Below are 27,163 nucleotides of genomic sequence, written 5' to 3'. Positions count from 1 at the left end.
AATCAATAAAAGATTTACGTTGAGAATAACAGAATACAAAGGATACGCACATCTACGTCGAAAGGAAAAGTTATTATACCTCTACGCAAACAGCGCACTAAATTCGGCGAACGTGCATTTGCGGTCGCAGGTCCTACGGCATGGAATGCTCTCCCAGCAGAAGTCTGAAACTGTGAGAGTGAAGTGATGTTTCGGAAGAAACTTAAAACCCACTTGTTCTCTAAATAATTTGAATAAATTCTTAGCATGTGGTGGAAAAGTAATATGAAAAAGTACATTATTTTTCTTAAATTAAAATGTTAAAATATAATTTATATCTTTATATAATCACTTTGTAAAGCGCCCTTGAGGTATTATATTACGAAAATGGCGCTTTATAAGTTATCCATAATTATTATTATTATTATTATTATTAGAACAATTACTATGGAGATAGAACAATGGGGAGTGTAGTACCAAAACTGTTTAATTTAATACCTGTTGAAAATCGTGAGGAAAAAAACCTAAATACATAAAAAAAAATAGTCAAAACCTTATTACTTTCAATTTTTATTTCTTTTTAAATACTACTACTACCATCACGCCATTCCCCCGTAGAGGTAGGCAGAGAGAATGGACCGCCACACACGTCTATCCTGGCATACAATCCTAGCCTCTTCCACATTCTTTCATCTTGTCATACATGCCCTTCGGTTCTGTCTGCTTTTGATGTCAAAAGCAGACAGACCAGACTTAAGATTTTGGTTTATCTGATCATGCCACGTCTTCCTTGGTCGTCCTCGTCTCACGTTGCCGTTCATCTTCGCCATATATACTTGTTTTACCATTCTTTAAATAAAGGTGTTGAAATATTAATAATGAATCAGAACAAACGGGAATGGGCGGTTTATGTATACTAAAAAATATTGCTGCTTTTATTTGATATCTTGTTTTAAGAATGCATCAAATAATTCATTAGTTAAAATTACAGACCAGCCGTGTTTTAGTACCCAACCTTTTACTAAGACGTAGGTGTAAATAATATAGTTGAATCTTAGTGACTGGTGTTTATAATAATTTGCCAGCGTGGGTCGAACTCACGACAGGAAATAACATTAACCACACGTTGTTAGGGTAGATGTCAACCATCAATTCGATCGTCGATAATTCACCATGTTTGGTGTTGCGAGAATCGCGTTTTGAAATACAGGTTTACAGAAACCCCGACGTGAACACGTGTTGACAGATAATATATATGAGGGTATTAGAAGCAAGCTTAGAAATCTCCACCAAAAACGGAAAATGAGTTATTGATGCCAAAATAAACTATACCCACCACATACTGCACACCGCATCTGAGGACATAAGTCTCCTTGGCGGTGCCCACATACACGCAAAATTTGCTCGTTGTCAAACGAGAAAAGCTGCCCGAAGGAGCTCTCTGAAATCTGGTATCCTTAGCATCTTTGTGCTGAAATAAAGTAATCCAGAAGTACATAATGTGTACTTCATTGGATTGAGAAGAGAGGGAAGTGAATTCTTCACTGACTGGGATTAAATTGATCGGACATGATCAATTCGCCGAAATGATAACAAAACTTTTTAAAAGCCTCGAAATTCTTTTTAGAAGCCACCAGATCTGTATATCCGACGGGACCTATAACAGGGCCACGGATAGTAGCGAGAAGCTCCATTCGGTAATCATAGAGAAGGGGAAGGGGACAAGACCACAGGATGTGTTCAGAAGATTGGTTAGGATATCCGCAGCAGCACGAAGGGGAGTCAACAATATTAAAAACAAATAATTTTTGATTAAATTTACCATGACCAGATAAAAACTGCGTAGTCCAGTGATCGGGGATAACCCAAGAAGATTCTAAGCGCTGACGGATTGAAGGAAAAAAAAGAAAGGTAACCCTCCCTGAAGGGGAAGATTCCCATCGCGATTGCCAAGCATTAAGAAGAGCATTTAAAGTATTTTTTTTAATATTCGATTGAGACATTCCTTCAGTTGGGAGTATTAAAATAAACTATACGCAAAATCCACCTTCCTTAAATAATAGCGTAATTCAAAACCATCTCTAAATCTTGCAAAAACGGATTTCAATTATACTACTTGACACTGCAAACTTAGCATTCTCCATTGAGTTTGTGGAGCATAATTTGAAATCTCACAATTCTTTTTACAAAGTTTATCACAAATATCTCAGTAATTCCTTCAATTGAGATTTTCTCATATGTAATATGTTAAGGCTTAAAATGCTCTGCCAATTTTTGACATTTTTTACTTACCCGGTAAGGCATCTGCCTATACCTGACAACAATATTTTATTTATTTATTTATTTACAATATACTGAGAGCATAGTAAGCAGACGCGCTGATCATTAAGGAAATTCTTCGACTTCGTTATTTTAAAACGCCGCTATTTCAAAATTGCCTCCGTGGTGTGATGTTTAAGATGCATAACTCATGCACGGAAAGTTCGGGCTCGATTCCCTGTGAGAACACAACAATAAAGTAGATGTTTTCAAGCCTAGATGTTCTGCGCTATAATTCACCACTGCAATTGGGCCTCCTAACCTGTTGTAGTGCATTTTTTTAAATTTTTTTAATCTCGTTATTTAAGAAATAAAGATTATTTTCTTAGGTAATTCTGTTATTATAAATTATAATTAACATATTACAACAGAGATGAAGAACATAGATAAGAGAAGGTAATATAGAAGTCTAGGCATCTTCAGGGCTTATGACCTGTCAATGGCTGGTTTAAGTGGCCACTTTACACACTGTGTAAACTTTTTAACAGATGAAAGAATTGAAGGAATATAGATGTTCAAATATGGGCAGAATGGTGAATGTTACACAGTGTGTAAAGTGGCTACTTAAACCAGCCATTGACAGGTCAGAAGCCCTGAAGATGCCTAGACTTCTATATTACCTTCTCTTAAATGTTCTTTATCTCTGTTGTAATATGTTAATATCATAGTCAGTTTCGTAATTTTTAAAATCCCCATCAAAACTTTCTAATTATACCACCCGCCCGCGACGCACGTCTCGAGTTCAGGTGGGTGAGTGTTTCTGACATTGAATACTTGAACCGCGTACTGTTATAAAAATAAATTATTTGTACCCGCTAAACGTCGAAAAGCAATGTACTATAGTTACATTTATATAATTTTTTTCACACATTTTCGAGAAACTTTGGCGTACAATTTAATGCTGCATAGGGAGTTGAATCCAGTCCTTGTCCACAAAAATTTGGACAAACTCAAATGTTGTTAAATTATAATTACTTTTTGACCGGCAGATTACGCCTCTTGAAATTTTGTATTTTACAAAGAAATACGATTATTTTAAATTTCACAAATTATGTGGTATTTTTTAGTTCAGTTCACACCATTTTTTATTTATTTATTTATTCATACAAATACATATATCATATATTACAACAAAAAAATCGTATCCCTTACTCTATGAGGCCAAGAGCCCTGTGTTGAGTTGGATACAATATAATTGAAAATGGAAGCACGTATAATTAAATGATGGCAAAAATAATAATTAAAAATTATTACACAAACATATATTTGATGCAATATCTTGCTGCAGTTACTTGCAACGGTCTCACCCCTCGGACGAAGTCCAAACTTGTGCACTTCTCCTGTAAAATCCAGGACATTGAACACTATTGGGACCACAAAAGACAAATCGTTAAACCACGAGGCGGACAATAAGACACATTAGACATAAAATATTTCAAAATTTCAGTTCATGGTTTATCTCTTCGTTCTAATTCTCAAGGCACTCTTAATACCCATCCACAATTCCTCTTTCTTCTCTAACTCATATAGTGTCCATGCGGCCCGACTGTGGAATCATCTCCCACCCACCATTAAAGATGTTACTACATTATCTCTGTTTAAATCACGTCTGAAGAAACATCTCCTTTCTCTTCCTTAATCTCTCCTCCTTTCCTCTTTTTTCCTTTTCCCCATTGAGTAATAGTTTTGATTTAAGGTAATTTATAAATAACTGCGTTTATTTCTATTTTTATATATCTTTAGCTTTTAAATCTTAATTTTCTATTGAATATGTTATGTAACTTGAATTATAAAAATAAAACTATAATTTTATTGGTTGGTTGGAAGAAATTCCCATTTGGCAATAAGCCCGCCAATGTAGAACTAACAGTTTGTACAAAAAGTTAAATAAATAAAAAAATATCAATATTTTATAGTCCCTCGACTGGATCTGAACCGCAGGACTGAGCATCTTACCTTCGTGTTACAAAAAATGATCGAGACACTTTGAATCGGAACTCTGCACGAAAAACCGCTTTCTTTTTATATATTATTCAATTGTTCATTCCTGTCTTTAATTAGACTCGCGGTGAAATTTGCGGTTTTGCCAATAAATTGATATCATTGTGTCTAATTGTCTATTATTAATAGGCACGATCTATCGAATGTGAGCCACTGTCTTGAATCACAATCATCATTACTGTTATTATTATTATTATTTTGGCCATATTCCCGTGACACTGTGTCGTGATCTTCTGTGCGGTGTACAGAGAAATTAACTTTCGTTCTTGTGTGCGGAATAACTAATTCTTATTATCGTATAGGTACGGTACTATAACTTTAATCGAATCAGTTCGTCAAAATATATACCATGGCTTTGTTTTCTCAATTTGTTTTCGCACGTTATGTATGTGTGTCGACGTTTGATTTTTATAAACTTCGTTAATTACACTCAAACTTACGAATGATTATTAAAAAAAATAACTGATTCTGAAGCTTATTGAATGAGGAAGTTCGGTGCTACGGGAAATTGGTTACAGAAAATGTTTTCTTACACGCGGTAAAAATAAGAGTACTCAATGAGGAACTTCAGCCCTACGGGAAATTGGATACAAACAATGTTTTCTTGCGCGGGGTAAAAATTAGAGCATTAAATTGTATGTCAAAGTTTCTTGAAAATGTACGGAAAAAATAATGAAAAATATTTTGATAAAAACGCACTACTTTAAATGAAGTCACTGGTTCATGTGAATCAACCTATGATCTGAGAGCTATGGAAGATTTCCGGTCTGCTTGTCGCTTCTGGACCAATGGGAAGAACTGAATGAGAATAAGCGGAAATGAACCTCTGACGTTACACGCGGAGTTATTTCAGAAATACAAAACTTTGAAAAATCGTAGCGCCGATAATACGATATATAAAAATTAAAAAAAAAAAAATTATGTAGTTTAACAGTCTATTAACATTTTTTGTGACATCACGCGCGGAGTAATGAAAAAAATACAAAACATAAAAAAATCGCAGCGATGATAATACGATACATAAAATAAAAAATATGAATTTTTAATAAATCAATAAATATTTAAATACATGTTCGCGCGACCGCTGATGGACGTAATATGAAAATATTTTAGATTATTTTTTATAATTCTTCCTAGCCAATTGGGAACAGAGTGTAACTATAGAAATGTTCTGATTTATATACCATAAAACATTCTAAAGACGATTATCTCAACAATGTTTTGAGTTTGTCCAAATGTTTGCAGACAGGCTGGATTTCCATCCTAAGAGAGGGAAAACATTGAATGTTGCACAGTGTATAAAGTGGCCACAGAAACCAGCCAATGACCGGTCGTCAGCCCTGTAAATGCCAAGACTTCCATATTCCCTTCTCAAAAATGTTTTCCCTCTCTGTTGCAACAAAATTAGACGATTATCTCAGTTCGAGCTTTTTTAAGATGCATCGTTCTGCCATAAAGCGCGCAGTATGATCAAAAAGCCTTTTTCAAACTTAGTAACAAGAATGATCGTTGTTCTCGAAAATGATTATTTTTCAATAAATTATTTTTACCTTATCATTTGTTTTTATTGCTTCATTTTGCTCTTATTTTGTTTTAATTTATAATGATCTACTTCGAACAAATAAGAATGTCCTTATATTCGTACGTTTTTCTTTGCATTTGAATGTCGGCGAAACCTCTGTTTCAACAATGAATCGACAGGTAATTTGCCATCTCAATTAACTATCGCCGCTTTCACTGTACATTACGCAATGCATTAAAAAAGATAATACGCCGAGCGTTTGTAAAGAATGATTGAAATTAGGTGATTAAGTGCTAAATTACAATACATGTGCGAATAACGTTGTCCAATCAATTGCGCGCAGTACTGTTGTGTAATACATTCTATAATTAGACCGCCGATTATTAATTATTTAGCTGATCTTCCGCCTTTAGTGGGTACAGTACTACGCAAAAATAAGTGGACGACTTAATTACTTTGAATTCTCTAAAAATTATATTTTGATTATATCAAAAGTACTTACATATCTACCAGTTTTAATCCTCCCGCAGGAGGCGAAATTAGCCGTTCACAATGGAATGATATGAGGATCTGATAAAGATGAATTATTAGAATTCGTTTCGTAAATAGCTTATTTTTTTAAAGTATATTATATTACATACATCACTTTTATTAAAAAACATTTATGTTGAAATATTTGCACTGTTTTTGATATTTATCGTATTCTTCCATTAGCCTTTAATTCTTTTTTTTCATGTATTCTCGCACTCAGGTCATGCTTTGTGAGTTTTTCTATTTATGCAATTGTGTATGTAATATTTATTGTAAAGAGCAAAAAATAGCAGGTATATAAATAATAAAGTACCTAACTTTGTTTAAGATTTTTTTATTTGACATATTGCCTCTCAGGTACCGAAATTATTTAACAAGTTTCTTAGAATTTAATTTTATCATATACGAAATAATAAATTATACTTTTGTTTCAATGTCAATAAAATACAGCCATAAATTTACAAGCGGAACCATAAATCTTGTTATATTTATAATAATCAAGTTTTTGATAATCAGAAGTAATCTTAAACGTCTTTATTTCAACTGAAAACGATGCCAGAAAATAAAATATGCCGTGGCTTAAGTTTCTGGAAAAATCATTTCCATGGGCTACAAACTGAATCCGAATTGGTTGATTACACTTATTTTGTTTGTATTTTATTATTTTTGCCGCCGAACTACATTAATACATGCTTATTTTCATATTAAAATATTGTTCAATGAATCTTTATAATCCTTCGATAAACTGCTTGTACAAGTTTTATGATTTTGCAACAAAACGAAAATCCGATGCAGTGTTTTGCATTCAAGGTTCACGGCTGGACGATAATGCTGGCAATGTTTTCTCTTTTGGTACGCCCGTAATTCACGACCAGAGCTTATAATAAACGATAAAAACATGCATTTCCTTAAACCCATAGTAATATTTGATCTCTTAGATAATTGTAATTACATATACATAAATTGTTACGATTTATTGAATTGTTTTTAATTTATATTTTTACTAAAGTTGTTCCTATAAGACTGTCGTAAAACATAGCATTGTAGAATTTGTATTTAAAATATCAACCAAATTTATTTGTTCTCTTATTTTATTTATTAACTTAACGAGCGATTTCGTCGAAGTATGCACCCAATCACGAAGATGCCCACTTAGGCAAAAGCGCGCATTGGTCGATAAATAATATCGTATCGTCAATAATAGCTTCTTTAAAATACCTATTCTTTAATAATAAAACATATGCCTTTCTCAACGAGAACCCCTTTAGAAAAATAAATAAATGTTAAAACCGTCCGTAAGCCCAAAGCTCTTGTGAATTTATTAGATATTTTAAACTTTTGAAATATTTATTCAGCCAAGAATTTTGACTTACCAGAATAAAAATCTTTAATAAAAATAATTTTTCAAGTGAAAACTACGTTAGAAAAAAATATCAAAACTGAATACTGTTTTCTGACAGATAAAAAATTTCGTTACATCTCTTTTACTTCAAAATCAACAGATTGATGGAAGAATCGAAGGATTGTGGATGCTTGAAAATGTGCAGTATGGTGAATATTACAAATTATGAAAAAAAAAAATTATAACGAATAAAATTTACAAAAATATAATATATAAAAAAACAAATAGTTGCTTACTTCTGCAGAGGAGAAACGAGGATGGGGGAGGAGGCAGTCTGATATATCGTCAACCGCGCGGCGGCGCCCCCCTCGCTTCTCCCCTGCAGAAGTACGCAACCATTTGTTTTATTTAATATTTTCTTTAAAAAAAATTTGTTCGTTCTAAATATTTTATTTAATATGCCAATATGTCTTCTTGCCCATACTGATCATCGTGGTTTCGGATGTGACAGGGTTAAAAGAACGCTGTATATATGAGTTAAATCCATAAAGTGTCTTATAGTTTAGCGATGTCACAAAAAAAAAATTGCAAGTTCTACGAAGTTTATATTTATACCTGATTCAGAATACCTAAAACTAGTTGTGTTATAATATATTAAACTTTTATGTGGTAAAAAATACAAAGTGTTTCATTTTAAATAAGTTCTACGAAGCAAAACTCTTAAACCTTAAATGTATAAAAATAACAACATGTAATGATACTGCGTGGTTATTTCATATTATCTAACAATAAATAGACTGATTTATAAATAAATATATGTGGAAATAAATATATCACCGTAATATACAAAACACGAAAAAAAACCTTTCGCGTACTTAGAGTAAAATATAATTTACTTGCAACACAGCTAGTTGCACAACTCGATAGCTGCATTGATACAAATAGATATGGTATTTTGTGTTTTGTCTCGGGCGGTTTCGGTCGTGCCGAGCAAATTCGATTGGATTAATTAATTAAAAAATAAAATAATGCGACCTTCAACCGCGCGGCCTTGCCCGGTATAACGACACGAGAGAATGTCTCCTAACGATAAAAACACAACTGTTTTGTACTATACGCGAAATACGAATGTATTATAGTATAAAAACGCTACGCCCAAAACATTAGTCGAACTACAACATTATTCTGTTACAGTATGACCAGAAATTGATATATAATGATTATGACTGGTTTTATCAAGATAATATACAAATATGTTATCCTTCTTCGCCGTCTTGTTCAATCCTGAGCTTCGTGGTCGTGGAGTTATCTTCAATTGTCTATAAAGTAAAATCGCATATTCTGTACTAAAATTCGAATATTTGAAGTATCTTCGTTGGTAACATTTTACTAAGGATGTTTTAGATAAAAAATCAGAAAAATATACACATTTTCGTACAGAAAATTTGATTTTACTTTATGGACAATTGAAGATGATTCTGTCAACTTCCCATTGTAATCGGGGCGGCCCCCTAGTAGAACACGCCTCGGGCCAAGTTGAGGACAGCCTTTCATGAAGACCCCGTTAATAATGTTTTTATTCGGTCTATCGGTCTATAGACTCTTATCTTGTAGAAGACCGTCATCTTGCTCGCTTACCCTCAACTGCCTTATCTTTAGAGCTATCTTCAGTTTCGTTAAGTAAAACCGAATTTTCTGTGTGAAAATACGAAAAAAATATTTTAGACATGTTCAATTACAGGTTTCCAACGAAGCTTTACACATTTTCGTACAGAAAATTAGATTTAACTTCAAAGACAGTTAAATGTAACTCTATTAACTTCCCATTGTGAACGGGACCCAGCTTTTCGAGACTCTTCTCGATCTTTCTCGCAATAGGTGCGAAATAGGATTGAAATTTTTTTCTTTACGTCGTATTTAAGAGTATTTAATTTTTCAATATTTCCAGAGAATAAAAACGTTTGTACCAAGGAATGCGTAGCATCCGTCTCTAATACCGCATTTCAGATATTTTATTATTACCAAATAAATTCTTAGGAATACGTGTACCCAAAAACATTATTTGTCCTGTTTTGCAGAGGCACCTTTGATCATACAACCATGTTTTCATGATTTTTTGGCGAGCAAACTTTCGTATGCTTTGTAGTTTTAACTAATTTCTACAGTTTTAAATTGTAAGTAATTGCTCCAATAAATATTTGTAATCAAATAATTGTTGCGTTTTCGTCAAAATGGACGGAATGGGTTGCATGACAGGGGTTGGCAGAGGTGACAGAAATCCATATCATGCATCTGTTCACATAATTCAATCCACATTTATATGTAGGTCTCACAATTTAATTTCCTCTTGCGGCACGGCACCGAATCAACTGATTTATCAGTGATCCTTAAACGTACAACCTGTTGCGAGGTCCGTACCGAGAATTCGTTGGGCAACATTCTCTCCTACCCGATGTTACGAAAGTGCAACAGGAGACATGGCAGATAGTGAAGTTAACTTGGCTGTCGTGTGCTGCCTAGCAACAGGCCAGACATAGCATAGCCATAGCATAGCATAGCATACCACTGACGTGATACGATCAGCAACACAATGGATTGAAATGGTGTCCAAAAAACTCTCCGAATTTCACAGTCTGAAAATACCCTTTTAAGGTTGCTAATGCTAATCGATAAAAATAATACAATAATATAAGTATATGTAATATTTATCGCCCTTATTTTATACTCTGTGTCTATGCGGATGAATAATACAGTTCTGTGTGTGAAATAGATTCAGAACCCCGGTTGTGTTCTCTCAGGTAAAAATCCTGAATAAGGTAATCGAGTGGAGATAAGTGCGCCTCGTTGTGAAGTGGTTGGCGCGTTCATCTTCTATTCTCGAAGTCTTGGGTTCGACTCCTAGAAGGGTGGACGTGAAATACTGATTTCAAACGTTTATTTGTTTTTAATAATCTTCCCAATGAACTGAAAACTATTAAAAATAATATATCAATAAATAAATTTAAAGTAAATCTAAAGAAATTTTTTGAACACGTGTTTTAAATTTGAATTAGTATGAATGACACGAATGTATTATTATTTTATGTTTTTTTTTATAAATCCTATGTTTTTATTTTTTTCTCGTGTACTCGTATTTGAAATTATATAAACTCTTATAATAAACAATAAACAACTACAACAGTGTAAGTCACTCTTCAAGCACAAGAGTAGTCTCTTTTTTGGAGAGTTACAGTGATAACATTTACTAGATGTGTAAAAGTAGATATGTATAGAATTTTTAAAAAACATGTACCTTTTATGAAATTTATTCATAAAAAATAAAAAAAGGTTGTTAAAACTACAGTATTTCCTTGTTTCTGGACTGGCACCTGAGGCGCAGGACTGATCTTTTTACATTCATGTAACAGATGGTCGAACTACGCTGCATTTCGTTCGCCGATGCAGTGCCATATGCACCACTGGGTGCGGAAAGGAGAATTATGAAGTTTTTTACATTATTTTTTTGCTAACCAATCGTTTACCTATAGTTGCTTTAGTGATTTGAAACAGTAAAACCAGTTTCAATTGTAACTCAAGTTATGGATCTTGTCTTTACAAATTGACTGGTTTTATTTTCTTGTACGGATATCCTAACGTTTTTATATTTTTAATCGATATACTCGCCTTACAACATTTTATATAAAGTCGTAAATATTTCCCCATTCATTTTCGTAAGGACACCTTAACCACGTATTTGAACTTATAAAATAATCATTTCTAATTTCTAAACAATCGGAGTGCATGTGTGACCAGATGTATGAACGTTGATTTTGCCAAAACGTGGCATGGATTGTTCTATTTTCGGTCGATATTAATAATAAAACGTGACCACTGCAGCTTATGTCAATAATATTAAATTTCATGAGATGGTAGTACTAAAATTATTATGAATGTTCCAGTCAGAGGAGCTCCCTCGACATATATTTAAAAAAAAGTTTTGTCTGCTAAACAAATCTATATTAAGGTTCTTCTACTATATGCTTTCAAAAACAATACACTGCCTCCCATGACAAAGCACAAAAACTAGAATTACTAGACACTCCACCCTGATGCTGCAAAAATAATCTAAAATTATCGTCGCATTCGGTCAGAGTATTGGTTTACTTCTCGACTAAAGTGTACATCCTATTTCCATTGTCTATAAGAACAATAAGTAAGTTCTGTCACTTTGCTGCACTTTGTCGAATTGCTATCATGAAGTGGATAATGGAAGCTGGTTTGATGAGTTGATCGGGCCAAACACCTAAAAAAAGGGTTTTTATTTATAACCTTTTATAGGATAAATGTTGAAAGCAAAATTTTGTTTAATATGTATATAGGGCATGTTTTAAAATAACGTAAAATGTTACCCTCGTCACGAGACACCAGTGAGGGAACATTATTTTTAATTTAGAAAAATTAAATAAAAACATTGTGAAGGAATAAATAGGTATTATTAGTATTAACTTTGTGGTCAAACATTATACTAAATATTGAGTTTTTCTACTGACATTTCTTGGTGGAACTGCATTTTAATTATAATAATAAAAATACTTTATAGTTTTATTCCATTTTTATTTATAATTATTTTATATTTTTTTTACCAGTGACCGGGTTTCGTCGTGACCGACATCGTCAGACGAAACCCGGTCACTGATAAAATTTTTATAAAATAGTCATAGATAAAAGTGGAATAAAACTATAAAGTATTTTTATTATTATAATTACACTAAATGTTATTAAATATTTCGTCGGTATCGTAAAATAACGACGAATGTGATTTTCTTCAACTTTACGTGAGAGTAGTTAGATTTTTTTTACAAAGTATACCATTTGATACTTGGGTAAATTATATATATATTATATATATATTAAGTCCATCAGAGATTTAGGAGTTGTTTTGGACTATAAACTGACATACAACGAGCATATAGATAATACAGTAAATAAATCACTGAAATTACTTGGCTTCATTAACAGAATATCCTCTGATTTTACTAATGTCCGTACAATCAAAACTCTTTATTGCTCAACTGTTCGCCCTCTTCTTGAATATGCCTCAGTGGTCTGGTCTCCATTCTATGTCAATCGCATAAATCACATTGAATCAGTCCAACATCGCTTGCTTCGAAAAATAGCGTGGATGCTTGGACTAGAGAGAGATAATTATTCTTATGCTGAAATAGAGTCGATGTTAAATATTTCTAGTCTACAAAAACGTAGAACTAATATTGACTCCATATATATGTTCGGCATACTAAATGGTATAATCGATGTTCCATCATTACTGGGACAAGTAAAATTCAATATTCCGACTCGTAGATTGAGAAACAATGAAGTACTGTTCATCGATCAGCATAGAACAAACTATGGCCTAAATTCTCCAATGACCCGCCTTTGTCGTATTGTTAACTCAAGACAGGATCTGGACTTTTTTGGTTTAAGTTTACAACGATTTAAACGAGCACTAAATAAATAGTCCAGATCTTGTCTCGATGTCCCTTATGTTTGTCAATGCTTCTTTCTTTTTTCTTTAAATGTTTTAAACTACTCTTTTATTGTAATATTTAAACCTTATAAATTGTAAACATGGACAATGTCCGTTAATAAATAAATAAATAAATAAATAAATAAATATATATAAAAATATTAAAAAATAAAAAAAAGTCTTTATATACCTTTTTTAATATCAAATAAAAAAGAATGTCATTGTTCCATTTTTCGCACATCCGTCCTTGTTCTACGATCCCGACGATTTGTGTATAGCCGCTTACCGACTTTTCTGTTTGCCGGTTTATAAGGTCTACCGGTACATTGTAATGGTCACCCTTCATCTATTAAACTTACGCCCCTCCCTTCATCCCCTCCCTCTTTTTTCAACTATTTCTCCCACAATATAAAATATTTTTCAGTGTAAAATATAGGTTGCTTATTAAAATGGCTGGCATGTTGGTTTCATATTTTTGTTCAACAACTATGGTGGAGGTGTATAGTGGGTTTGCATGTTGGTTTAATTGGTGTCCTGACGAAGAGACGGGTATGTCTCATAACCGGTAGACATAGAAAAGTCGGTAAGTAAGAATAAGTTAATACTTAATAATAAAAAATGTATATGTCCGAAGGAAATTTCGCATTTCCCAACTGACCCAATTAAGATTGTTTATTTTCCAAATCTGTATGTACGAAAACAGTAATGTTCATTTTCGTATGTATTGTTCTCGCCCACGTTATTTACGATCAAGTGTTAGTTCTGTTGCCAGTTTCCGAAAGCCGCACCTTTATTGGTCTTTTAAACAAGGAAAGTACAATAGAAACTTGTTATTTACAATCAAATTATTATTTAAATATACACACAAGACCTGACAACTGTTATAATTTAAATGTGCTATTGTTACTCTTCTATTATTGGTTATACCACCAACTCGGTTTATCTACTAATTTCAATCTGTGAATTCTACAGCACTCATTTGTTGATTTAAGTTCTTACAGAAAATCCTCCAAATCTTAAGAAAATGATTCAACTTCTAGATATCATGACAATTGATCAAAGAATCAAATTCAATGTTGCCAATGAAATAAACAAAATTATTAAAGGAATAGTTCCGAGATATTTTCAAAATAAACTAAAAAATAATGAGTTCTTTCATAACTATGCAACAAGAGGATCTAAAAATATAAGACTGGAAAAAAAATCAAAAGCAATGTCCCAGAACTGCCTTATGTACAAGGGAATAAAACTATTTGAAGAAATGCCAGAAAGCATAAAAAATGAAATTAATGTAAATATATTTAAAATTAAATGTAAAAAGTATATATGTGAAAAATATTAGGTAGTAAATAGTGTAAATAGTGAATATAATTAATGAAAATGTACATATGAAACAGTTAATATTATAAATTAGGATACTAAGTGTATAATAGTGATAAATAATGTTAGAATAAGTATAGATGTAAATATTGTGTTGTAAATGTATATTAGACTATGTAAATACATAGAACTAAATAAATAAATAAAAAAAAAAAGTATATCTTTACCACGGGAGTCACATTGAACGAAATGTACCGGAAACAAGATTTATGGATTGTGCGATTTCCAAAACATGATAAATTTTGAACCAAATGAGATATTTTTAACAATGTTTGAGTATGTCCAAATGCTTGCATACTGGCTGGATTGCCTTTCCAGGGAGTTGTTCATATTTAAATTTGTTGCAACAGAGTGGGAAAACATTTTTGAGAAGGGAATATGGGCGATATATAATACCATATTCCCTTTTCAAAAATGTTTTTCCTCTCTGTTGCAACAAATTTAGAGATCATTTTAACCTATTTCAATGTAATAAAAGTTTTCATAATAAAAGAACACATCACCAAACGTATCTGGAACTACTAAAGTTTTTTATTAAAATAATGTTGACTTCATATTTTTATTTTAATTTAAAAAAGCATTTTTATGACGGAATTGGACTTTTATGTTTTATTTATCTGTAAAATAGCTAATGCAGCCCTTCGGGAAATTGTATACTATTTTTTTTTCTTACGCGCTGTAAAAATGAGAGCATTCAATTGTACGGCGAAGTTTTTGAAAATGTACGAAAAAAATAATAAACAATATTTTAATAAAAACGAACTTCTTTGTACGACTAGTGCATATGAATCAACCAATTATTAGAGAGTTGTGGAAGATTTCCGGTTTACAGTAAGTCCACGGACCAATCGGAAGAACCGACCAAGAAGAAGCGGAAGAGATTTCGAGACGTCACAGGCGCAGGAATTTTATAAATACAGAACTTTGAAAAATCATAGCGCTGGAAATACGATACACGGAAAAGTTAAAATATGGCCTAGTTTAATAGTCTATTAACAAATAGAATAAAAAACGAAAAAAACCGAACTTCCTGTTTGCGATAATTTCTGCATTTTTAACTTCAAAACTGCAAAAATTGGACTCTCGTGTCAAAACACGGAGGAGAAAACCTCTAAGGTACAGATATTATTTTCGTTATGGTATGCACCGTCAATGTAATATATTTATATTAACGCATGATTCTCAACTGTTAGTAAAAAGCTATTATCAATAATTACTTGAAAAACCCGTGTTCAATAATACTTTGCCTATGGCTTTGAACTGTTGTAAATTACATTATGTTTTTTTACGATCCATTTTTCCTTACTTTGCGTTCAATAATTGTTTGGGCTAGAGTGTTTGTTCAGTCAGCTTTAAATCTCCAGGCTACTCGTCCATATTTGAGTAATGATTACTCATTCTGCGCCGGAAGAAATATCAATATTTTGAAGTGTTAAGACTAACCTATTAGATCTGTAATACCCACTTTAAATGCACCTTTTTTCTCCATCTAAAAGTCTCTGCGACTACTGACTGTCGTGACTTGTGTGGCAAGGTCTCATGGACCCACCTTTCCTGACCTCCACTCCATTACGTGTGACCTCTGACTCGTGAACTGGCCCCTTGCAGTTCTATTTATTCTGATCCACTTTTCTTGATTCCGTTCCGATATAGAACGCCCATGTCACTCTTATATTTCTTTCAAACGTCAAAAATCACTTAATCGATAAAAATAGCACTCGATCCCTTCCGCTGGCATTTAAAATCGAGCCAAAATCTTTGTCTTCTTGAATTTGCACTTACCGTCGACAGATTCTTTACGGCAAATAAAAGAAAACGTTCCGTGACAGCATTGTTCGAGGGTTTGAATGTACTTTTGAGACAATTATTTGGCGCGCTTATTGGATACCGTGAGATATCCGATACTTAGGGCTATGTGTGGGGCGTCTGAATCCGAATCTTCGCAAATAAACTAAATTGATTTTGTCGCTCGATTTTATAAATAGTGTCTTGGACCGCCAAAATGTTCTTAAGGTCACCAGCCTGTTAAAGCTTTACGAGTTCTTGAAATTCTCTTTCATTTTATATGTTTACGGTGCGTTGTGTGTGCGAGTTTATGTTAATCTCCATTCAGCCATTGATCTGTGAAAATTTTCTTCGCATTGTATTTTTGTTGAAAATTCAGCGGCCGTGTGAGTCTTGAGTATGAACAATGGCGCAATTATATTGAATAGATCCGAATCTTAGTTGTGCACTCGCTAAGGTAGAATTAACATCTAAAGTCATGGGAATACCTTCATTAGAAGACGGCGATTCTCCTCGCCTATTGAGCACGGTTTATGGTGCATTATTGTTTCTGGAGATTTGGATTGTGTGATCTCTCCCCGTGCAATTAAATATTTAACTTTTCGATTAGTGAAAATAACATTTGGCCAACAAATGAATGCAACTTGCGCTATTGTTTTGCCTGCTTTCTCTTTTTTTTGAGATTCGAAATAATGAATGTCTCCAAAGTCTAAACGCATGTAACTGCTCTTTTGTTGAAATGAAAATCTAAAAGTTAATTGAATATTTTTTGCTATAACTTTATTACTGTATTGACTGAACTGTAAATAATAAACAATTTATTGTTTTGATTGTAAAATAAATCCAATTAATTTTACTAGTTATCTAAACACGTTTTTTTTGCGCGGACAAATGGCATATTTTTCATTCGAATGAAATTTAGAATCATGTCAATGACTTCTAATTATTAAGTTCAAGACGGCGGGTACCGATGATTTAAACTACTTTTCATTTTGATACCCGCGATATTGAATTATTTATTATATATGTATATGAAGAAGCCACTTACTCACTAATGGTTGAGAAAACACAGAAGAAGTTTCTTCGTTACCTCTACACGAGAGAGTATGGATACTACCCATTGCAGTACTCATCATTGTTCCTTTTAGGTATGCTCGGTATCACAAGTTCGCGGGCCAGAAGGAGCATGGCCTTACTTATGGTGGCCTTAAAACTTCTGAACGGGTTAATTTACAATCCCAACATTTTCGAGCGCATAACATTATATGTACCGAGAAACTATTTAAGAGCTAGGCAACACAGGCCATTTCTTCTTCCTGAATACAGGAGAAATTTGCTGTTGTTGATGCCTGTGGGGAGAATGATTGGTCTGTTGAACACCTTACCGAGAGGTGGATATTTTCCATTCTGGGATTACCAGTTTTAGACTGTTCCTTTCTAACTATGTATCATAATGTGCGTTAGTGACTTGTTCGTCATTGTTTACTATTGTTTTTATGGACCTTGATAATCTATTGCGCTTTTTTTTAAATCATGTTTTTATAGTTACTAGTTTTTAATCACTGGTACAGTTTAAAATAGGTTTGAGGTCTAGGATTAGCATAGGAAGAGCAGATAGACACATTCTTAAAAAAAAAATTTAAAAAATGCATACTGCAAATAAATCATATTTTCGTAATATCAGCATATGTTGATTTGGTTTTTTTTTTTTTTCTTTTCTTTTCTTTTCATGGTCATGTCATACCATATAAAAATGCTATAAACTTTTTAATTATTAAAAAAGGATTGGCCTGCGCTTAGACGCTGTAGTCTTTGTGGGCATTTTTTCCAATTCATGTTATAGCTTAATTTTAAGATGTATTTTTCTAAAGTGTATTTTTGTAATTATATTTCTATGTAAATAATATATGTATGGAAAAATAAACAAATAATTGATGTATATTGTAATTGGCACAAGTGCTGTTTTGTACATTTAAATAAATAAATAAATATCATCTTTCAAGTTACTGAAAGAAAGTTTAGATAGGACAGCTTCTTTTTTCTCTAATTACTGGGTATTTTTATTTGATCATTTTTCAGATCCAAATTGTATCGCTAATTTTATTTCTTGTTATGTATGCCTTAAAATATTGTTTGTAATGTACATACACGTATCAAATAAATAAATTGAAATTAAAATCATTTCCATTTCCGCACCCAGTCGTGCATAGGACATTTAATTTAACTAAATGCAGCGTACGTATATCGAACATCTGTTAAAAATGGTAGGCGAGTTGGCGAACCACTCCACAACGAAGCGAACTTATCTCCACTCGACTTCCTTATTCAGGATTTTTACTTGAGAGCAGCTAACGCGTGAAAACACTCGTCCAGGGTTATAGTTCTATTTCACTCACAGAACTGCCTGGACTCCGTTATGTTTATACTGTAGATCAATTCCCCTTTTTAATACGTTTAATACGTAAGATCATACAACTAACCATGAATAATTAAGTGACACTGAAAAATCATTTCCTGATCCTCGATAACCCTACTTCTGCTAGTATCACAATATGCTTAATGAGGAAGTTCAGTGTCATTTTTTTTATTTGTTAATAGACTATTAAACTAAGCCAAAATTTTTTTTATTTTTATATCGTATTATCAACGCTAGGATTTTTTAAAGTTGTATTTCTGAAAAAACTCCGCGTGTGACGTCAGAGGTTTTTCTCTGTCAGTTCTTCCGATGGTACGTTTACAGTAAGCAAACCGGATATCCTTCACAGCTCTCATATCATTGGTTAGTTCATATGAACCAGTGACGTCATTCAAAGTAGTGCGTTTTTATTACCTTTTTTTGTACATTTTCAAGAAACTTTGCGGTACAATTTAATTCTCCAATTTTTACCGCACGCAAGAAAACATTTTTTGTATACAATGAGGAACTTCAGCCCTACAGGAAATTGGATACAAAAAATGTTTTCTTACGCGGGGTAAAAATTAGAGCATTAAATTGTACCGCAAAGTTTCTTGAAAATGTACAAAAAAAGGTAATAAAAACGCACTACTTTGAATGACGTCACTGGTTCATATGAACTAACCAATGATATGAGAGCTGTGAAGGATATCCGGTTTGCTTACTGTAAACGTACCATCGGAAGAACTGACAGAGAAAAACCTCTGACGTCACACGCGGAGTTTTTTCACAAATACAACTTTAAAAAATCCTAGCGTTGATAATACGATATAAAAAAAATAAAAAATTTTGGCTTAGTTTAACAGTCTATTAACGAATAAAACATTTGAAAAAAACCACTGAACTTCCTCATTTCCCGTAGGGCTGAAGTTCCTCACTGTCTCAGGTTTCCGAGATATGTCCAGTATATATCTGTACCTCAGAGGCAGACGGGTGTAAATTCAAACGTCAAATATTCAACAATAGCCGAAAAATCTACTTTCTCTGAGTGATTTCTAATAATTCAGAACAATTATTTGTATTTTCAGTAGCTTAATACATTGGTTCTTTCATTATAAGACTTGCATTTCTTCAAAATCAATAGACATGGTCATAAACTGGATACGAAAATCGAAATGCCATTTCATCAAATTCTGGATTTGCATCCGTCTGCCTCTGAGGTACAGATATTTTATTCGTATTGAATTGTATACCTATCTACATCTGATTATGTTTTAATTTAATTAATTGTTACTGTCCCAGAATGAGTTTAGAAACTCGTGGGAGTACAATAATTTCACGTGCATATTTTGTATTCTGGGGAAAATTAAAAAAAAAAACGTACTGGTATTTCTGAACGAGAGTTAAACATAAGATGCCGCAAAGCATAGAAACTTGGCTAGTTTTATTTTAAGGTTTTTAAAATATTTTATTGCGCTTTCGTCTGAGTGCATACTGCATTGCATGAAATGAATGCGATGCTGTAGATATACATAGTTTTAGTTTCGCCTTTCTTGGGCGGTGGCGCAGTGCGGCCAGCGGAGGTCGTGACTCGTAAATCTATAAACCTAGACCATTATAGTTTATAGAAGTAAACTATAGCGACTTCGTGATCCAGTGGCCTTATTCTGGAACTAATTCGTTTCGTAAATTCATTCGTATCGTGTGATAGGGAACGAAAGCGAAATACGGTTTTGATTGCGTTAGAGTGAGATGGATACATGATGAACGAACGAACTTACGAAACGAAATTGTGACAGAATACGCCTGCAGTTGCGCCCTTTGCCGCTGGACATACACGCGACATGGACTCCGTCCACACCGCCTGGACGTTTTTTGTTTTAAGTATTTATTTTTATTTACTTTAAATATTTTTACATGGTTATTTATTGGCTTACTTCTGTCTATTGAAATAATAATTTTACTCCAGTAAATAGGCTGAATGGTGTAAATGTGCTTTTCGAAATCATATTCATTGAATTTAGTAATCTGGAAAATCTGGATTTACCTCAACAAAATATTTATTCGCTGTATGATAAATATAACGGACTGCCTGTTTTAATTTATTTTGGAAAATGTTCAATACGCCAGCAACTTACTTTTCTTTAAATAAATTTAAACATATCAGCTTTAGCCTGCCCGCTTAAATTAAAATAATGATAATATTATTTATGATGACTTATGTAGCGCAATTTACGTGAAAATCACCCCAAGGGCGCTGGATAGCAAAAAACCTTATTTTTACAGGTACACCTGATTTCATATATAGAAAAAAATCTTAACGACTACGCGGCTAATATTTTTGATAAATTTAATGTATTATTTTTTATACATGTTCATTCTAAAAACGTGCAGAATAAATGCAATTTTAAATCATAGCGGGTTTAAGCTCTCGGTTAAGGCTGTAGTCTGGTAAAACGAACGCAAAATTAGGAAATCATACGATTTTGCTATTTGAAAACGAATGTTTTTTTTAATTAAGACTTTACCCTATCTACGTAATATATATGTGTAAAAAGCCTACTATTTATGAAATGAATTTTAAATCTATAACTTTGAATTCGTTAATATCCCTTATCTGTTTTTATAAATTTGTCTTAATTCTCACAGACAAATCCTTCCCCTGATTTATTGTGACTTGTGCGCTATTATTTGTTTCGTGTGTCTCGTTTGCACCATAGAAAATTGTCCCATTGTTACCGCCAGCGCGATGTATGTAACTCTTTTCCATGAGTACAAAGGAGCATTGTCACTTGTAAGAAAAGTACGTAAGTGAGTGTTAATACGTTTGTTTGCAACATAAATATATGTGAGGAAAATGTAGGCACTCTGTAATTATAAAACATTCACAAACAAACCGAATGCTCTAATGTGTACTTGATGCAAATCGCCATATTTTATTTTGTTCGTGGAAAAATCTAATTAATTATTTTAATATTATAAATTTTTATCCAAATCACACGTATTTTTTAAAATTCTAAATGATTTTCGTATATACAGCAAGCTTCATATGTACACTGCAGTTATTTCGAATTGAAAATAAAATGCTGTGAATGTTTATTGAACACTCGCCCTTCAGTCAGTTCAAAAGCCAGGCTCTTTGAAGACCTGAGCTTGGAGGGCGAGTCATTTTCGGAGACTCATCACAATCGATCTACACGGGTCGCAGGGACGTCAGGAGCTTACAAAGCACTGACCTCCATCTGCAAGAATAAAAATAGTGAATGTGTATTTCCACTAAAACTGCTGGAACAGTTTTCCTTTTTTTATGTTTAAAAATGATATCCTTTCATTTTTGCTCATTGAATAAACTTCGAATAAAATAACTAAAAAAAATATTTCATAGCTAGGCATTCTTTCGATGCACTTCATTATTTTATTTGTAAAATAGTGTTGTGCTATAGCAAACACTATCAAAGGACAAGATGTTGTGGAAAAAGTTAGGAATATATGCCAGGATAGACGCTTATAGTGTTCCATCCTCTCTACCTACCCCTACAGAGAAATTTCGTGACGGTATTAGTGCTGTAAAATATAATTAAATCGTCCACAGTGAAACTAATTAGCTTAATTTTTTTTTTGATGTTTTAAAATCGCGCTCTTGGGCATAAATGTAATTCTCATATGCATTTAAAATGGTCATGTTTTTGCACTCAAATAAATACCTTTACGAAATACGATAAAGTTAAGAAATTAGGTGTTGACAATACCTACGCTGAGTAATTATAACATTTTTTGAATAACAGTTTTATTTTATCAAGCGATCTATTTTGATTGTTGCCGTAATAAAACAATAGCTTTTATATTTGTTGCTTTTTATCTTATTGCGCTATTAAGCAATTTAGACTGTCAAGTTTTTTTATAGCCCATGAATTTCTCAGAATCGTAACCATTTATATATTTTTGTTAGTAACAACAGCGTTCGCGTACCTTTTACGCGATTACATTAATCGCAGTGCGGAGTAACGCTCGCCGAACACAATAAAAACGATTAGGTCAACAATTCAAGGTCCTCCGCAATATGCAACCGACGAATGAGAAATTTAATGTATGCATTAATTTTCGGACTGTTAAAGCTCAAGCCATCATTGAACCTATCGCCGCGGGCTGACAACAATAGGAGCTAGGAGTTCTGGCCATAATGAAACCCACATGTCCATCAGGTGCAAATGGTATCGACAAACAATAAAAATGTTCTTACGCACGCCGTACACGAATCTTTCGAAACGCCTAATCGCCTAATACAGCCGGTAATTTTGTAAAGATCGATTTACTTTGTTTGTAATTAAGCAGGCAAAATACTCTTATGTTGTGGGTGATTCATATTTCAAAGTCAAACTTCGCGTTTGTACGAGTATATTGTCTAGGAGTCTTATTCGGCCGGTTTAACAATGGGCTAGATTGATGATTGATTCGATTCACTTTTGATTTGTTTTATATATCGTAACGTGTGATATTTCAAGGTTCACCTGTTACTCTCGGAAAAAGACAAATTCTTTATCATAAGCATTCGAAGCTGTAGGTTAGCTGTATAATTTAATTTATACTAAAGGTTTTACGGGTTTATCTGTCTATCCTTAGGCGATCGTAAAGTTAGCAGTGACAGTAAATTAAATGGTTTTTTAAAAGCAACAAATTTACATCGCGTATTCATACGGCTTTAATCAATCAATTCAATTTCAAATTGATCATGTGTTTTGTGCTCTAGTTACCTATTAATTGGTTAGTTCTAACGCAACCGCAAAACCTTCGTTTGGAATGTAATATCTGTTATAATGGGTGTGTGCAGCGCTGAATGCATTAAGTGATCCTTCCAATTATCCATGGTTTCTGTTAATATAACCGCTGCGCTAGATTCGACCGCTTCCGCGAAAAGGGTTTGATTCGGTCCAGTTTATAATGGTAGGAAATTGGACTTTCGAAGCCTGTAACAGTACCACTTGTGCGCAGTTTGGGCTTGTAAGAATCAAACATTAAAACACTCAGCCGCGGCCGGCAGTTACCGCGGGGCAAATGGCGCAACAATGATCTCATTCAGGGATATGCACTTCGGGCAATGCGATATTTTTTTTACCCATTATATACTCTCGGATATTTAACTTTTATAAATTACTCGTTTTTTCGTGAACAATTTAAAATTTTTACCCTGATTGCCCTCTTCCGTTTACTTTTTCTGGTACTACACGATTTCATTGACAGATATTTTGCTCCGCTACTCCAAGTGACGCAACATGTGTAATATGATGTAACACTTAGCGCTTGTTACAAGTCGGTGCACAAACTGTTTAATCTAGACCAGAATCTGTGTATTGTGTTCCCTTGGTTACCTCTGGCCATCAACAGCTATCTGCCTATAAGCTGCTAGCCGCGCGTGGCTAACACGCGACGTCTGCGCTGATGAAATCGCTTCCATTTCTTTAGCCGCCGTCCATTTAGAGTGTTTGATATTCAGTCGTGATTCGTTGGGATCGATTCGATCCGATTACAGTTTAAGCCAGGGCACTTAACCAAAATCGCCGATCTCCTCCGTCGCGTCGCAACCTTTACTCGGAAGCAATTCTACGAATGTTCTCCTTTCTTTTCTTAGAACTTATCGGTTGTGATGACTGATTGTCATCCAATCGGAAAAGTAAGCACCTAGAATCTATGTCTCAATCCAAATTACTTCAAACGACCGTCTTTAATGGAAATAGTTTGCTTTCGTGATTACTTTCCTGTTTGCTACCATACTCTGTATATTTGTACTCGTGTGTAGTCTCGGCTAAGTGAGTTTTTAATCTAAATCTGGATAGGAAACGCTTCGAGCTACCACAGAATACCGCCACTTTATTCGGTCAGATATCATATTTTAATACTGCCATTCGTGAAATAGTCCATTTCCTTTGTGAGCAGAAAAAACTAATACTCTTTTGCTATTGCTCTGACTGACCTTTCCGACTGCCGCTATAATTTGCGATTATTGTTTCCATTGTGAATTAATCGCACCTTGAAATTGTTTGACAGATATCATTATTAGTATTATTGATGTTATTTGCTTTTGTACACTTTTTTGGTTTGATTATATGTTGATTCAGCGTCTTAACCTCACGACTTTTAAGAGTGATCCCGTAATGGAAAACTAAACATACACTAAGAATAATTGCATCAATTATCTACATTCGAAAATATACTTTATCTTCGACCACTGAATACATATCATTAAAAGCGCACTATATTGAAAAACTGTAATATTGGGAATTTCAAGATTGGCCAGGCGATATTAGTAGGTATTGATTATTGTGATTATATTTGATATTGATGCTATAATGTATGTTGCCAGAAGTTTCACCTTTGGGTTCACTGCCGATCTATTTAATCAAACTTGTGTAGGTACCTACAAATTTCAAAATATCCTACCTATATTTTTAATGTAACGAGGAAGTTCATTGCAGCAATTGGATATAAAAATATTTTCTTATGCGCAGTAAAAATTGGAGCATTTAATCGTCTGGCGAAGTTTTTCGAAAACGTATGAAAAAATTAATAAAAGTGATTTTGATAAAAATGAACTACTTTAAACGACGTCACTAGTTCTCCGAAATCAATCAATGACAGAGTGTTCGGATACATTTCCGATTTCCGAGAATTAAATCTACTAATCAGGACAACTCACCGTAGAAAAATTGTGACATCACAGGTGGAGTAATTTCAAATTTTAAATTTTAAAAAAATCATATCGCTGATAATACGATACATAAAAATATAATAATTTTTTTTTTGAAAAAATAAATATTAGCGTTCTTATGATTTACCCAAATATCAAATTTTGTAGGCCATTTTCAACGAGTTGTAAATAACTCACTATTAGGAAATAGGGATCAAGTTGGGTAAAGTTGGATTCGAACCACGGACCTTCGAGCCGTGAGTCCGAGACACTAATAGACTCTTTTAATTCGGCTTAGTTTGATAGTCTATTAACAAATCATAAAAACCACTGAACTGTCTAATTATACAGGCGTAAGAACCTATTCCATTTTAGTATAAAGTAAAAATTATGTGTTTTTTATGATTGTGTTAAGTCAAATGTATATATATAATGTTAATATAGAAACAATTACGGTCCGAACTAATTATAAAAAATACTACGATCATATTGAACAAAACTCTGATCAAACCAATCCTGACATATGCCTCCGAAACCTGGGTTATGACAAATAATATTGAGGCCACCATTGCAGCTTTCGAAAGAAGAATCCTCAGAGTTGTCTATGGCCCTGTGAGAGAAAACAACCATTTCCGTCGTCGCTACAATAGGGTGCTATATGAAATCTACGGAGCGTTCTATGTAATTAACTCCATCGAGGTGGGGCGCTTGAGGTAGGCTGGCCATATAATAAGAATGAGCCACAAAAACCCCATTAAACGCCTAACACTAATTGTGCCACAAGAACGACGAAGACCAGGACGACTCAAAATGCAATGAATGGACTGCATCAGTGCGGATACGACAATGTTGGAAATGAGGAACTGGAGAGGAAACGCAAAATACTGACGAGAGTTTAGGAGACTCTTGGATTCAGCCATGGCCCATCCAAAGCTGTCGGCCTTATGATAATAATACGCAATGTTTTTTCTGTATTTTCTTCGTTTGACGTTTCAACAAGATTGTTTTAAAAAAATACGCATAAAATTATTATTATATAACCAGCGGAAGGGGCCGTAATCATTGAGGACATTCATTATTGTTTTTCTAAGCGAATTTAGCGGTTCTTTGATGCAATCCAACACACTGGACCCTCGGTGAGATCAAACCGACAAATTATGACGCCGTTTCCCCATGATGGTGGATAAGAGGATAAAACGCCATATCGCTGTCTTTTCATACATGGTTCGCTTCTGCTACATTTATTCGTCTTCTCATACACGCGCGCCGATTAGTCCGACTTACGGCATGTCCATCGTCGAGTATTTGTTGGATTTGATTATGCCATGTCTTTCTCGGTGTTCCTCGATTTCTGTACCCATCAACATTTGCATCGTAAATATTATTGAGCTTTTCTTCGTGAAACTTAGTGTAATTGAATGTTTTGAAGACGTAATAGTATATTGAGCGTAAACAGTTCATATATTTAGTATCGCAATGTCCAGGAAATTGCGGAATGTATAATATTCTGATTTTCAACTTTCCACTGCAGAATGAACGCAAAATCGGTTTATTTCTCTTCTATTCTCACTTTACCCACTCTTACGCCTTATGTAACGTCCAATGGAATTCCAATACAGAAAACTAGTCTACACTCATGGACGAAATTCCTTCGCTATCATTTTATGTTATTCCCTAAAACACAAATATATAAAACCAAGTTGAATTCAGAGGGTGGCAGA

The 27,163-nt window shown here is 33.6% G+C and overlaps 2 protein-coding genes across 2 annotated transcripts in view; one reads left to right on the top strand and one right to left on the bottom strand.

The window, feature by feature from the left end:
• Positions 1-27,163, top strand: part of Naa15-16 (N-alpha-acetyltransferase 15/16) — a 330,864-nt gene that overhangs the window by 22,702 nt on the left and 280,999 nt on the right. The window lies entirely within an intron of this gene.
• Positions 1-27,163, bottom strand: part of LOC148285046 (uncharacterized) — a 105,345-nt gene that overhangs the window by 4,220 nt on the left and 73,962 nt on the right.

Source organism: Micrasema longulum, unplaced genomic scaffold, assembly GCF_059751315.1.
Source record: "Micrasema longulum isolate JH-2025_06_02 unplaced genomic scaffold, ASM5975131v1 h1tg000067l, whole genome shotgun sequence".
Lineage (NCBI taxonomy): Eukaryota > Metazoa > Arthropoda > Insecta > Trichoptera > Brachycentridae > Micrasema > Micrasema longulum.
The sequence above is the reverse complement of the archived record's forward strand: the minus strand, read 5'-3'. Positions and strand labels throughout refer to the sequence as shown.